We start from the raw sequence: 14,815 nt of genomic DNA on the forward strand, positions 1-14,815 counted from the left end.
GTTATGTTCTTATGTAAGACCAACTGAAGAAAGATTCCAAAGTTGCTTTTTTGAATGGAGCTATTCTACTTTGTTGCCTTGCCATTACCATTTCTTGCCCTCAGCAGCAGGGCAGCTATAAGGGTGACCAGAAACCATTCAAGGACTGCTAGCACCAGATCATCCACGCCTTGACCCTTGCATCATTCCTGCACACTACTAGTGTGCCATGCACTGTGTGAGAGTGCCACAATTATGCAAACCTTGTATTATAACATGAGGTGAGCACTAACACACTGTGTCGAGAGCACATTATTAGGCCTGTAGGTAAAGGTTGAACTGACACATGAAGTGGATGGACTAATGTAAATAGATGGAAATAATAGAAAGCATAGATCAAATATTAGGGCCGCTTATGAGTGCATAAATCCTCTCAAATCATGATCCAAACTTGGCAACTGCTGCTGACAAAAGATTTAGCCTTATTCACTATGTTTCACAACACTGTTATAAGGCTGAATGTGATTAAAAAAACAATCTATTAGCAGGATTGACAAAGCTAGAGGAACATATAAATATACAAAAACGAAGGATGGGAGCAGACCATCCGCCCCATCCAACCTGCCCCTTCCAGCCATGGTGTAGCTACATGCAGCATTTACCCAGCTCTAAGCATAAAACCTCCCAGGAGAGGCACCAAAACAGAAAATTATGATCAATTTAAATAATAATTATCAATTATCGCCAACCCAAGCCAAGAGCAGTCTGCGCAGAGCACACTTAAACAGTGTGTTTTATTTGGGAATTCAGAGAAAAGAGGGGGAAGGAGTTACTGCTTTTTGCCTCATTACTTGTAGTGCTTTGTGTTACAGGTAAATATTTAATTTAATGTCCCATAACTTAATCTAGATCAAGTAAGTAATCAAGAAACTAAACTGTAAACTACATTACTTAAATACAAATTTAATTAAATAGAACAAGGGCACATAGGGATGGCAGTGCAGGTGGTGTGTCGCAACTGCAGCATGTGGGAGTTTGTGGAAAGCATTGTGATCCTGGACAACCACGTTTGCAGTGTGGATCTTGAGGGACTTTAGCTCAGAATCGTTGAGCTGGAGTCTGAGGTGCAGACATTGCGGGGCATCAAGGAGGGGGAAGAGTTACCTGGGCACTTTGATCCAGGAGGCAGTCACACCTCTTAGGCTCAGTAGTCGTACAGGTCTGGTTATTGGTCAGGGACAGGAGGGTATGACTGCAACTCAGGCAGGTAAGGGGACCCCAGGTGCAGTGCTGGAGAAGCCTCGGCATTTGTGCTTATCCAACAGGCATGAGGTACTTGCTGCCTGTGTGGATGAGAGAAAAGCCTACATGATGGATGAGCAGGCTGACTACGGCACTGTGGTACAGGAAGGAGGCCTTTCAAGTGGGGGGAGTGAAAAGGAATGTCGTTGTGGTCGGGGACAGTCTAGTCAGAGGGTTAGATACAGTCCTTTGCAGCCAAGACCGGGAGTTTTGAAGGTTGTGTTGCCTGCCCAGTGCCAGGGTTAATGACATCTCCTTCGAGTGGAGAAGAACTTGGAGTGGAAAGGGGAAGATTCAGTTGTTGTGGTCCACATAGGACCAATGACATAGGTAGAACTAGGAATGAGATTCTGCTGAGAGAGTTTGAGGAGTTGTAGTCCAAATTAAAAAGCAGAACCTCAAAGGTAATAATCTCTGGATTGTTACCTGAGCCACGTGCAGATTAGAAGGTTAAATGCGTGGCTCAAAGAGTGGTGTGAGAGATGGGGGTTTTGCTTCATGGGACACTGGCACCAATACTGGGGAAAGAGGGAGCTATTCCATTAAGACGGGCTCTACTTAAACTGGGCTGGAGCCAGTGTCCTGGCAAATCGAATAATTAAGACAGTAGACATGGCTTTAAACTAATGAAGGGGGGTGGGGAGGATTCAGGAAAGAGTAAATTTAAAAGCAGCAAGAGAAATGTTAAGGCTCGAGAGCACAGCAGAAATTTGGGTAAAAATAAGCAGAGTGGGTCAGGAAGGGACAGAGAGAGTAACAAAGGTAATAGGGCATCAGTGACTAAGGTGACATCAGGGAAAAATAGAAAAAAGTCACAGCTAAAGGCACTATATTTGAATGCACGAAGCATTTGCAACAAAAAAATGAATTAATAGTGGAGTTAGAAATTAATAGGTTTGATCTAATAGCCATTATGGAGACGTGGTTGCAAAATGACCAAGGTTGGGAACTAAATATTCCAGGATAGTTAACTTTTAGAAGAGATAAGCAAAATGGAAAAGGTGGTGTAGCCCTGATAATAAAGGATGGGATAAAGACAGTAGAGAGAAAGTATCTTAGCTCCAAAAAATCAAGTAGTAGAATCAATTTGGGTGGAGCTAAGAAACAGGAAGAGGCAAAAAAATTGGTGGGAATTGTTTATAGGCCCCCAAACAGAAGTTCTAATGTAGGGCAGAGTATAAATCAGGAAATTAGAGGCACATGTAACAAGGGTAATACAGTAATCATGGGAGACCTTAATCTACATATAATGGGCTCGATTTTTACCAGTCATTTGCGCCATTTTTTTGGCGTGCGCTGCTTTTTCTGGCCTAAGTTTTTAAAAAAAATCCAAGTTTCTCCAATCAATGTGCGCCAGCGTAACACAGTTACGATTTTTTTAGGTTAGTTTTTTTTTGTGTCAAAGGGGGCGTAATCTGCCTCCCGTGCCAACTCTGGCCAGTTAAGCAAGTTTGGCCAATTCCAATTTACTCCAGTTCTTCTTAGGATGGTGTATGTGGCCTCTGTGGAAAAACCTTCTGGTGAGTTAAGAAAATCAGCGCAGGTAAGTAAATCAGCGCAGCAGATGACCGGACAGCAGCAGCAGCAGAGAGATGAGAGAGAATGGGAGAAGGGGTGGGGGGGGGAAGCCTTTTGGGTATAGTTAGGGACTGGGAGACCATTCGGCCAGGGATAGGTGCGGGGACCAGGAGGCCATTCAGTCAGGGATAGGAGTGGGGACCGAGAGGGGAGAGGCCATTCGGCCAGGGATAGGTGCGGGGACCGAGACCGGGAGGCCATTCACCTGGGATAGGCACCAGCATCGGGAGGGAGAGGGAGATAAGACTTTTGTCATTACTCTTTAATAATTTAAGGGAGATAAGTTGCTGTGCAGGTTGCTGTGAGCTGGCTGTATGTTTCACTTTCCAGCCTCTCCGCACTGTGTCCCTGATTACCGTGGCAACCTGATCTTTTTGGTGCAGAACTTGGGCTCCACCCCCAAAAATAAATGACAGGCTAGACAGCGCCAAAATGAAGAATTCAAACGGGGAAACTTGGGTGAATTTTTTTTGCCGTACTTGGGCCCCCAAAAAATGGACGTAACTCTTCAAGTATGCCGAAAAACAGCTTTGGCGAAAATTGAGCCCATAGTAATACAGTACTCATGGGGGACTTTAATCTACATATAGACTGGGTAAACCAAATTTGCAGTAATAGTGTGGATGACGAATTCATGAAATGTATACAAGACAGTTTTCAAGATCAGTATGTTGCGGAACCAACTCGGGAACAGGCAATTTTAGATCTCGTCTTGTGCAATGAGAAAGGGTTAGTTAATAATCTTGTAGTAAAGGGCCTTTAGGGAAGAGTGACCATAATATGATAGAATTTTATATTAAACTTGAAAGTGATTTAGTTGAATCTGAAACTAGGGCATTAAATCTAAACAAAGCAAACTACATAGGTATGAGGGGCAAGTTGGCTAAGGTAGATTGGGAAATTGCATTAAAAGGTATGATGGTAGACAAGCAATGGCTAGCATTTAAAGAATTAGTACATAATTTACAGCAAATATACATTGCTTTAAGGCACAAAAACCCTATAGGAAGAGGCGTATAATGTTGCCAAAAAGAGCAGTAAGCCTGAGGATTGGGAGGATTTTAGAATTCAGCAAAGGAGGACCAAGAAATTGATAAAGAAAGGGAAAATAGAATATGAGAGTAAACTAGCGAGAGACATAAAACAGACTCTAAAAGTTTCTATAGGTATGTAAAAAGGAAAAGATTAGCAAAAGTAAATGTGGTCCCTTACTGGCTGAGACAAGATAAATTATAACGGGGAATAAAGAAATGGCAGAGAAATTAAACAAATACTTTCTGTCTGTCTTTATGGAAGAAGACACAAAAAACATCCGGAAATAGTGGGAGAACCAAGGATCTAGGGAGAATGAGGAATGGAAAGAAACTAATATTAATTAAAAAAATAGTACAGGAGAAATTAATGGGATTGAAAGCTGATAAATCCCCTAGACCTGATGGCCTACATCCTAGGGTTTTGAAAGAGGTAGCTATAGAGATAGTGGATGCATTGGTTATCATCATCCAAAATTCCATAGATTCTAGAACGGTTCCCAAGGATTGGAAGGTAACACATGTAATCCCACTATTTAAGAAAGGAGGAAGAGAGAAAATGGGGAACTACAGACCAGTTAGCCTCACATCAGTAGTAGGGAAATTGCTAAGATCTATTATTAAGAATGTGGTAACAGGGCATTTAGAAAATAATAATAGGACTCGGCAGAGTCAACATGGATTTATGAAAGGGAAATCATGTTTGACGAATCTGTTCGAGTTTTTTGAGGTTGTAGCTAGCAGAATAGATAAGTGGGGAACCAGTGGATGTGGTGCATTTGGATTTTCAGAAGGCATTTGATAAGGTGCTACACAAGAAGTTATTAAACAAAATTAGTGCTCATGGGGTAATATACCAGCATGGATTGAGGATTGGTTAATGAACAGAAAACAGAGAGTTGGCAGACTGTAACTAGTGGGATCCCGCAAGGATCAGTGCTTGGGCCTCAGCTATTCACAATATATATACAGGTATTAATAATTTGGATGAGGAGACCAAATGTAATAATCCCAAGTTTGCTGATGATACAAAGCTAGGTGAGAATGTAAGTTGTGAGGAGATGCAAAGAGGTTTCAAGGGGATATAGTCAGGCTAAGTGAGTGGGCAAGAACATGACAAACGGAATATAATGTGGAGAAATGTGAAGTTATCCACTTTGGTAGGAAAAATAGAAAAGCAGAGTATTTTTTAAATGGTGAGAGATTGGGTAAGTTTGGTGTTCAGAGCGACCTGGGTGTCCTTGTAGACGAATCACTGAAAGTTAACATGTAGGTACAGTAAGCAATTAAGAAAGCAAATGGTATGTTGACCTTTATCACAAGAGGATTTGAATATGAGTAAAGATGTCTTACTGCAATCATAGAGCCATGGTGAGACCACACCTCGAGTATTGGTACAATTTTGGTCTCCTTACCTAAGGAAGGATATATTTGCCACAGAGGGAGTTCAGCAAAGGTTCACCAGACTGATTCCTGGGATGGTGGGATTGTCCTATGAGGAGAAATTGAGCAGACTAGGTCTATATTCTGTAGAGTTTAGAAGAATGAGAGATGATCTCACTGAAACATACAAAATTCTTACGGGGCTTGACAGGATAGATGCAGGGAGGATGTTTCCTCTGGCTGTGTCTAGAACCAGCGTTCACAGTCTCAGAATAAGGGGTCGGCCATTTAGGACTGAGATGAGGAGACATTTCTTCATCCCGTGGGCTGTGGAGGCTCAGTCATTGAGTATATTCAATCAATAGATTTTTGGATATTAAGGGAATCAAGGGATATGGGGATAGTGCAGGCAAGTGAAGTTGAGGTAGAAGATCAGCCATGATGTTATTAAATGGGCAGAGCAGGCTCGAGGGGCTGAATGGCCTACTCCTCCTATTTTTTATGTTCTTATGTTCTAAGTTCCTCAGTCACATTATCAATTCGAAAGGTATCAAGACAAACCTATAAAAGGTGCAAGACATCAGAGATTGAACCAGCTTTGAATGTCCGTGAAGTCCATCGTACCCAAAGTGTAGCTAACCAGCCTGAAAATCTTCTTCAAATCTTACAGCGATGACAAAACTGTCCAAACATACATACATGGTTATTATGTCAGTAATTACCATCAAATAACTCCACAAGGCCTTGTACTGTGAGTAAGAGCTGTGTGACTTCAGTCCATTTAATACGACTGCAAAATGAGGGCAGCATGGCTGGCTGTCTTTTATATGCCCTGCACACCACGGCAGGAAACCCTGAGCCTCCAACAGCAGCGCCCTCAGGTGGTACATCGTATATAGTTATACAGTGAATACAAAGAGTTTACATACATAACACATGGAACTCTCTGTTATTGAGCTGCATGCGATGTGTAATTGGCAGCATAATTCAGATCTTTGGCTTGGCAGTATGTGGATCAATCTGAGACTGTTACCTGTGATCCAAGCCATGGTCTGACATCAGTACTGTACTGTAATATTAATTTCAGAAAGGCATAATACACAGTGTCATCATCTTAACCCTAACTGAAAAAATCCACCCAAGCCATTCTTTTCAACAGAAGAAGGAAGAAGGGAAAATTAAAGAAAAGTTTATATTGAAGTCAAAACATTTCTGTATAATTGGAATGATTAATGCTTCTTAAGAATTAAAAACTTTTTTTTTTGTTGTAAGTCTACTTTCGGCCTATGTGATGTACAGAAGCTGTATCTTCTCACGATCTTGAGGGAGGGCGTGAAATTGGCCAGCTCCTCCACGAAGCCAGCTGACAGATCAGACATGATCCTCTGATTTACCCTTGGGTGAGGGGAGACAATTCAGTGTTTGCGGGGGGGGGCTGTGGGGAACATGGATGCAAAGACGGGCAGCTTCCGCTACTTTTTTGTCGGGCCAGGAGAAGCACTCCTACTCCTCTTGGCCTGACATGGAAGAATTTTTTTTTTCCTCACGATTTTTGAAGCGGTCTGATGTGGTCCCTTTAAGGTTAGGCCGATCCATCCAGGGACCAGTTGGCCAGGTGTGCGACACCTTGCCCATTGGTCCAAGAAAATTTTGTAGCCTCATTTAAATAGTGCTTCTCTGTGTTTCATACGTAAGTGTTGAGCAGGTATTTCAAGGCCAGCCTGAAGATGGTATTGGGCGGGCCTCTGGCAAGATCTCGGGGGTGGGGGGTGGGGGGGATGCGAATCCCACTGATTGCAGTGTTGATGCTGTCTCATTCTCAACAGGGAATGGAGTGGACAGTCGTGAAAAATCGGCCCAATGTAGTTATTTATGAATTAAAGAATACAGCAGGACAGTCAAGTCATTGATCATAGATGCCATGCTCAATGTTCCTCCGGAGTGAATTTACCTGTTTCTCACTGACTGTTCCTGCTGCCCTTGAAGAGTTCTATTGTAGCTCAAGCTCTTTCCCAACAGCTTTCTTGTGTTTCTGACTAGACTACAGTTTCTGTAAATGCACCAAGCATCCTCTAACCAAAACATGGGGCTCAATTTTCCCCGGTCATTTGCATCGTTTTTTTCTGGGGTATTTTTTCCAAGTTTCCCCCGCGATCTGCGCCAGTGTAACTGACTTAGTTACAGTTTTTTTTGCCGTTCCCTTATGTCAGCGCCAGATTTTTCAATCGTTCGCAGTTTGGCCAATATTTTTTTCTCTTAGGTTGGCACATCTGGCCACTCCCGAAAAACCTTCTGGTGAGTTAAGAAAACCAGCGCACATTTACAAATCTGCGCTGAAAGACGCCATTGTTTTTAAATCGAAGATTTTGGAGGGAGTCAAGAACACTGTCAAAATCAATAATAATGTTCAATTTTTTTTTTAACCTGTCAACGTAGCAGTGTAAATTTGTTGGATTTCAGAAGTTTTCTAATTTTTATACTCACTCACACGCCACCAGCGAATGTCTTGAAGCAGGGCTGGAGGGTTGTAGCTTTGGCCGGCAGAATCGGCCTCACGCCCGGACACAGTAGCTCGGGGTTCGGCTACAAAACAAACTGTGGTGGGGGAGGAGAGAGAGCGAGGTGCTGATCGGAAAGCTTGGAGTTCACTTAAAGGGGAGAGCCTCCGCAATTTAAAAACTTCGGCCCACTGGCAGCCCAGCTGAACCCAGGGGCATAATTGTCGGGCCGACATGGCAGTCGGCCGACAAAAAAAAACATGGCGGCAGCGGCAGTGCATTCTCCCCTTTAAGGGAGGCCACAGCCTCACTGGACCATTGGGGGAAAACAGGTTTTGGCACGGCCAGGTGGGCCGAAGATTTTCAGAGTGGAATGTCACCTGGGGCGGGCGGGGGGGCGTGGGGTAGATTGGCGGTGCGCACAGTGAAGACATGCTTACCACGGATCAGCAGTAGAGGGGAGTTGGGGGGGGTTAGGGTGGATCGGGCCACCGCCGGGAAACCTCGGGAGTGCAATTGGTCTATCAGCGGCCATTGCACGAAAAGTCGGCGTTACTCCACTCCACTCCACTCCACAGCGTGGCTGCCGATTTGCGGTGGTAACAGGTCTTAAGGAGAGGGGCAAATTCGGCCCCCAAGTGAACTTCTAACTCCCACACGGTTCATCTCTTTTATTTCACAATTACAATAACAACTTGCATTTATATAGTACCTTGGTTGCATTGGTTGTAATTTACCAAAATTCCCTGGATTCTGGGGAGGTCCCAGCAGATTGGAAAACTGCAAATGTAACGCCCCTATTTAAAAAAGGAGGCAGACAAAAAGCAGGAAACTAGAGACCAGTTAGCCTAACATCTGTGGTTGGGAAAATGTTGGAGTCCATTATTAAAGAAGCAGTAGCAGGACATTGAATTATGCTTTTCCAAGTCAGGCAGAGTCAGCGTGGATTTATGAAAGGGAAGGCATGTTTGACAAATTTGCTGGAGTTCTTTGAGGATGTAATGAACAGGGTGGATAAAGGGGAACCAGTGGATGTGGTGTATTTGGACTTCCAGAAGGCATTTGACAAGGTGCCACATAAAAGGTTACTGCACAAGATAAAAGTTCATGGGGTTGGAGTAATATATTAGCATGGATAGAGCATTAGCTAAATAACAGAAAACAGAGAGTCAGGATAAATGGTTCATTCTCTGGTTGGCAACCAGTAACTCGTGGGGTGATGCAGGGATCAGTGCTGGGACCCCAACTATTTACAATCTATATTAACGACTTGGATGAAGGGATTGAGCGTAACTTAGCCAAGTTTGCTGATGATACAAAGATGGAAGGAAAAGCAATGTGTGAGGAGGACACAAAAAACCTGCAAAAGGACATAGACAGGCTAATGATTGCGTAAAAATTTGGCAGATGGAGTATAGTGTCGGAAAGTGTGAGGTTATGCACTTCAGCAGAAAAAAAATCGAAGAATAAGTTATTATTTAAATGGAGAAAAATTGCAAAGTGCTGCAGTACAGAGGGACCTGGGGGTCCTGGTGCATGAAACACAAAAGGTTAGGATGCAGGTACAGCAAGTGATCAGGTAGGCCAATGGAATGTTGACCTTTATTGCAAAAAGGATGAAGTATATAAGCAGGGAAGTCTTGCTACAGTTATACAGGGTATTGGTGAGGCCACACCTGGAATACTGTGTACAGTTTTGGTTTCCATATTTACTTAAAGATATGCTTGCTTTGGAGGCAGTTCAGAGAAGGTTCACTCGGTTGATTCCGGAGGTGGCACCATGGGTTGACTTATGAGGAAAGGTTGAGTAGGTTGTGCCTCTACTCATTGGAATTCAGAAGAATGAGAGATGATCTTATTGAAACGTATAAGATTATGAGGGGGCTTGACAAGGTGAATGCAGAGAGGATGTTTCCACTGATGGGGGAGACTAGAACTAGGGGGCATAATCTTTGAATAAGGGGCCGCCCATTTAAAACTGAGATGAGGGGGAATTTCTTCACTGAGGGTTGTAAATCTGTGGAATTCGCTGCCTCAGAGAGCTGTGGAAGTTGGGTCATTGAATAAATTTAAGACAGAGATAGACAGTTTCTTAACCGATAAGGGAATATGGGGTTATGGGAAGCAGGCAGGGAAGTCGACCTGAATCCATGATCGGATCAGCCATGATCGTATTAAATGGTGGAGGAGGCTCAAGGGGCTGTATGACCTACTCCTGCTCCTATTTCTTATGTTCTTATGTCCTAAAACGTCCATTAGACATTTCATTGGAGCGATTCATCGAACAAAATGTGATACCGAGCCACACGAGATATTAGGACAGGCTTTGTCAGAGGTAGGTTTTAAGGGGCGTCTTAAAGAAGGAATGGTAGAAACTTGAAGAGGCTGCGGGAGGGAATTCCAGAACATTGGGCCTTGGCAGCTGAAGACGTGGCCGCCAATGGTGGAGCAATTAAAATAGGGGATGTGCATGGGGCCGGAATAGGAGAAGCACAGAGATCTCTCTGGGTTGTAGGGCTGGAGGAGGTTACAGAGAGAGGGAAGGGCGAGGCCGTGGAGGGATTTGAAAACGAGAATTTTAAAATCGATGCGTTGCCAAAACTAGCGGGTAAACATCCCGATACACCCAGAAGCGGTGTATCAGAATTTTTAACACTGAAGATGTTATGTATGCAATAAAGGTACAAACTGAGTACTGTTCAATTGAACAAGGTATAACCTTGTTTCTGCTTCATTACGGCCCAAAGTGTCTGACTCGCGAAATGGCTGGCCTTTTATACCAGAGCAGCACCATGGGCGTGCTGCTCAGTGGCCTCCAACAATGACACCATCTGGTGGCTACAAACAGCATGTACATACATGACAATACCCTCCTCTGAGATCTTATCACAGTCTCTCACAGGTTGAGATGGCCCGGTGCTTTACGCTCCCGGGTTGACCGTCTCAGTTCGATTCTGGCCTTGGGTGAATGTGCGGAGTCTGTTATGGCTGGTGGCTGGTGGCTGGATGGCTGATTTGTTGGGTGTGACGGTGGCCATGTCAGGAATTGCAAGTCCATTTTTATTGAACGAGTCCATGATGGAAATTCCAGGTTCACTGATGACCCTTGCGTCCACTGAAGGCTGCTGGTAGGTTGGTTGGTGGTCGACGGTTTCTTCGTCCAACTGCTGTGGCTCGCCTGTGTGCCTCAGCTTTGTTTGATTCATGTGTTTCCCGCAAGTTTGCCCATTCTTGAACTTAATAACAAATACTCTGTTGCCCTCCTTGGTCATGACCGTACCAGCGATCCATTTGGAACCCTGACCATAATTCAACACATATACAGGATCATTAACAGAAATCTCACGTGACACAGTTGCGCGATCGTGGTACCCTTTTTGATTCTGTCTTCTGTATGCAACATGATTACTTAAATCCGGGTGTACAAGAGATAAGTTGGTCTTAAGACCTCTTTTCATCATGAGTTCAGCAGGCGAGACCCCTGAGAGTATGTGGGGTCTTGTCCTGTAACTCAGCAGTATGCAAGACAAGCGGGTCTGCAATGACCCTTGGGTTACTCTCCTCATGCTTTGCTTGATAATTTGTACGGCATGTTCTGCTTGCCCGTTGGTCACAGGCTTGAATGGTGCTGACCTTACATGTTTTATGCCGTTAAGTTTTACAAACTCCTGAAACTCCTGACTGGTGAAGCACGACCCATTGTCACTCACTACTATGTCAGGCAGACCATGTGTCGCTAACATGAAATTAAGATTCTCGATGGTAGCTTTGGACGTACTGGATGATATGATTATGCATTCTATCCACTTCGAATAAGCATCCACCACCACTAAAAACATCTTGCCCAGGAAGAGACCTGCAAAATCTACATGGATCCTGGACCAAGGTTTGGATGGCTATGACCACAGACTCAGCGACGATTCCCCTGGTGCTTTGCTGAGCTGCATGCAGGTGTTGCACTGATGCACGCATGCTTCCAGCTCAGAATCAATTCCTGGCCACCATACGTGGGACCTGGCGATGGCCTTCATCATCACTATACCAGGATGTATGTTGTGTAACTCATGCACAAACTTCTCTCTCCCTTTCTGAGGCATTACAACTCGATTGCCCCATAATATGCAATCTGATTGATTGAATATACAGTTTGTCTTTGCGACGAATGTACGGTTTGGCCTCCTCGCACATTTACTTAGGTATGGCAGACCAATCCCCTTTGAGGATGCAACCCTTTACCACTGATAATATCGGGTCCTGGCTGGTCCAGATCTTAATTTGAGCCGTGACAGGGGTACCTTCACTCTCAAAAACATCCATGATTAACATTAAATCTGCCGGTTGTGGGCAACGGCAACCGGCTCAAAGCATCAGCACAATTCTCTGTGCCAGGTCTGTGGCGAATGACATAATCATAGGCAGATAATGTCAGCACCCACCTTTGGATGCGGGATGAAGCGTTGGTATTGATACCTTCGCTCTCGGAAAACAATGAAATGAGCGGCTTGTGATTGGTCTCTAATTCAAACCTCAGATCGAACAGGTATTGATGCATCTTTTTAACACCGTACACACACGCTAAGGCTTCTTTTTATTGTGTATTGATCTGATACATTAAATGTATGATAAGTACAATGGTGCACCACAGAGGGCGCTGTGGTGGGAGACCTGATAGTACCTGCACGAGGCAGTATAAAAGGCTGCCCACCACACCTGTGGAGCACTCTGGAGCTGTTCAATAAAGGATTAAGGTCACACCAGTTAGATTAACACCAGACCGTGTGGAGTGATTTGTGTGCTACATACATCACATTGGCGACAAGGAAGCGGACAAATTCCACGCAACCATGGCTAATCTGGGTTCGCGAAAGGATGTTACTGTGGGCAATGAGTGGGAGGCCTTTACGGAAAGGCTCGAGTACTACTTCACAGCAAACGATCTGACACGAACGCACTGAGAGAGGAGCGTAAGGCGATATTGCTTTCCAGTTGTGGTGATGAGGTTTACTGTCTCGTCAGGAATTTGCTGGCACCTGGGAGCGCCAGGGACAAGTCATATGAGGAGCTGATTGAACTCATTCGTGAACAGTTGAAACCGAAGGAGAGCATCCTTACGGCCAGATACAAATTTTACCATCACTGCAGACCCGAGGGCCAGGATGTCACGATATATGCTGCGGACCTCAGGAGACTCGCGGCGCCGTGTGATTTTGGGGCACACCTTGACGAGGTGTTGCGGGACGTTTCGTCATGGGGATCGGCCACGAGGGCCTCCTTCACAAGCTGCTAGCCACGGAACCCACAGTCACCCTGACAAAGGCCATCACCATCAGCCGGGCATATATGACCTCGACGTGCAGCACACAGTCTCGAACCCGACAGGCACTGTCCACAGGATAGCGCCCACCACGGACAAAACTGCAGAACATAGGGGGGACAGTGCTGGATAGGCTAATGGGACTGAAGGTAGACAAGTCCCCTGGTCCTGATGAAATGCATCCCAGGGTATTAAAAGAGATGGCGGAAGTTATAGCAGATGCATTTGTTATAATCTACCAAAATTCTCTGAACTCTGGGGAGGTACCATCGGATTGGAAAGCAGCTAATGTAACGCCTCTGTTTAAAAAAGGGGGCAGACAAAAGACAGGTAACTATAGACCGGTTAATTTAACATCTGTAGAGGGGAAAATGCTTGAAGCTATCATTAAGGAAGAAATAGTGGGACATCTCGATAGGAATAGTGCAATCAAGCAGACGCAACATGGATTCATGAAGGGGAAATCATGTTTAACTAATTTACTGGAATTCTTTGAGGATATAACGAACATGGTGGATAGAGGTGTACCGATGGATGTGGTGTATTTAGATTTCCAAAAGGCATTCGATAAGGTGCCACACAAAAGGTTACTGCAGAAGATAAAGGTACGCGGAGTCAGAGGAAATGTATTAGCATGGATCGAGAATTGGCTGGCTAACAGAAAGCAGAGAGTCGGGATAAATGGGTCCTTTTCGGGTTGGAAATCGGTGGTTAGTGGTGTGCCACAGGGATCGGTGCTGGGACCACAACTGTTTACAATATACATAGATGACCTGGAAGAGGGGACAGAGTGTAGTGCAACAAAATTTGCAGATGACACAAAGATTAGTGGGAAAGCGGGTTGTGTAGAGGACACAGAGAGGCTGCAAAGAGATTTAGATAGGTTAAGCGAATGGGCTAAGGTTTGGCAGATGGAATACAATATCAGAAAATGTGAGGTCATCCACCTTGGGGGGAAAAAAAACAGTAAAAGGGAATATTATTTGAATGGGGAAAAATTACAACATGCTGTGGTGCAGAGGGACCTGGGGGTTCTTGTGCATGAATCCCAAAAAGTTAGTTTGCAGGTGCAGCAGGTAATCAGGAAGGCGAATGGAATGTTGGCCTTCATTGCGAGAGGGATGGAGTACAAAAGCAGGGAGGTCCTGATGCAACTGTACAGGGTATTGGTGAGGCCGCACCTGAAGTACTGCATGCGGTTTTGGTCACCTTACTTAAGGAAGGATATACTAGCTTTGGAGGGGGTACAGAGACGATGCACTCGGCTGATTCCGGAGATTACCTTATGATGATAGATTGAGTAGACTGGTCTTTACTGGGTTGGAGTTCAGAAGGATGAGGGGTGATCTTATAGAAACATTTAAAATAATGAAAGGGATAGACAAGATCGAGGCAAAGAGGTTGTTGCCACTGGTCGGGGAGACTAGAACTAGGGGGCACAGCCTCAATACGGGGGAGCCAATTTAAAACCGAGTTGAGAAGGAATTTCTTCTCCCAGAGGGTTGTGAATCTGTGGAATTCTCTGCCCAAGGAAGCAGTTGAGGCTAGCTCATTGAATGTATTCAAATCACAGATAGATAGATTTTTAACCAATAAGGGAATTAAGGGTTATAGGGAGCGGGCGGGTAAGTGGAGCTGACTCCACGGCCAGATCAGCCATGATCTTGTTGAATGGCGGAGCAGGCTCGAGGGGCTAGATGGCCTACTCCTCTTCCTAATTCTTATGTTCT

The sequence above is a fragment of the Pristiophorus japonicus genome, chromosome 7 (genome assembly GCF_044704955.1).
Source record: "Pristiophorus japonicus isolate sPriJap1 chromosome 7, sPriJap1.hap1, whole genome shotgun sequence".
Lineage (NCBI taxonomy): Eukaryota > Metazoa > Chordata > Chondrichthyes > Pristiophoridae > Pristiophorus > Pristiophorus japonicus.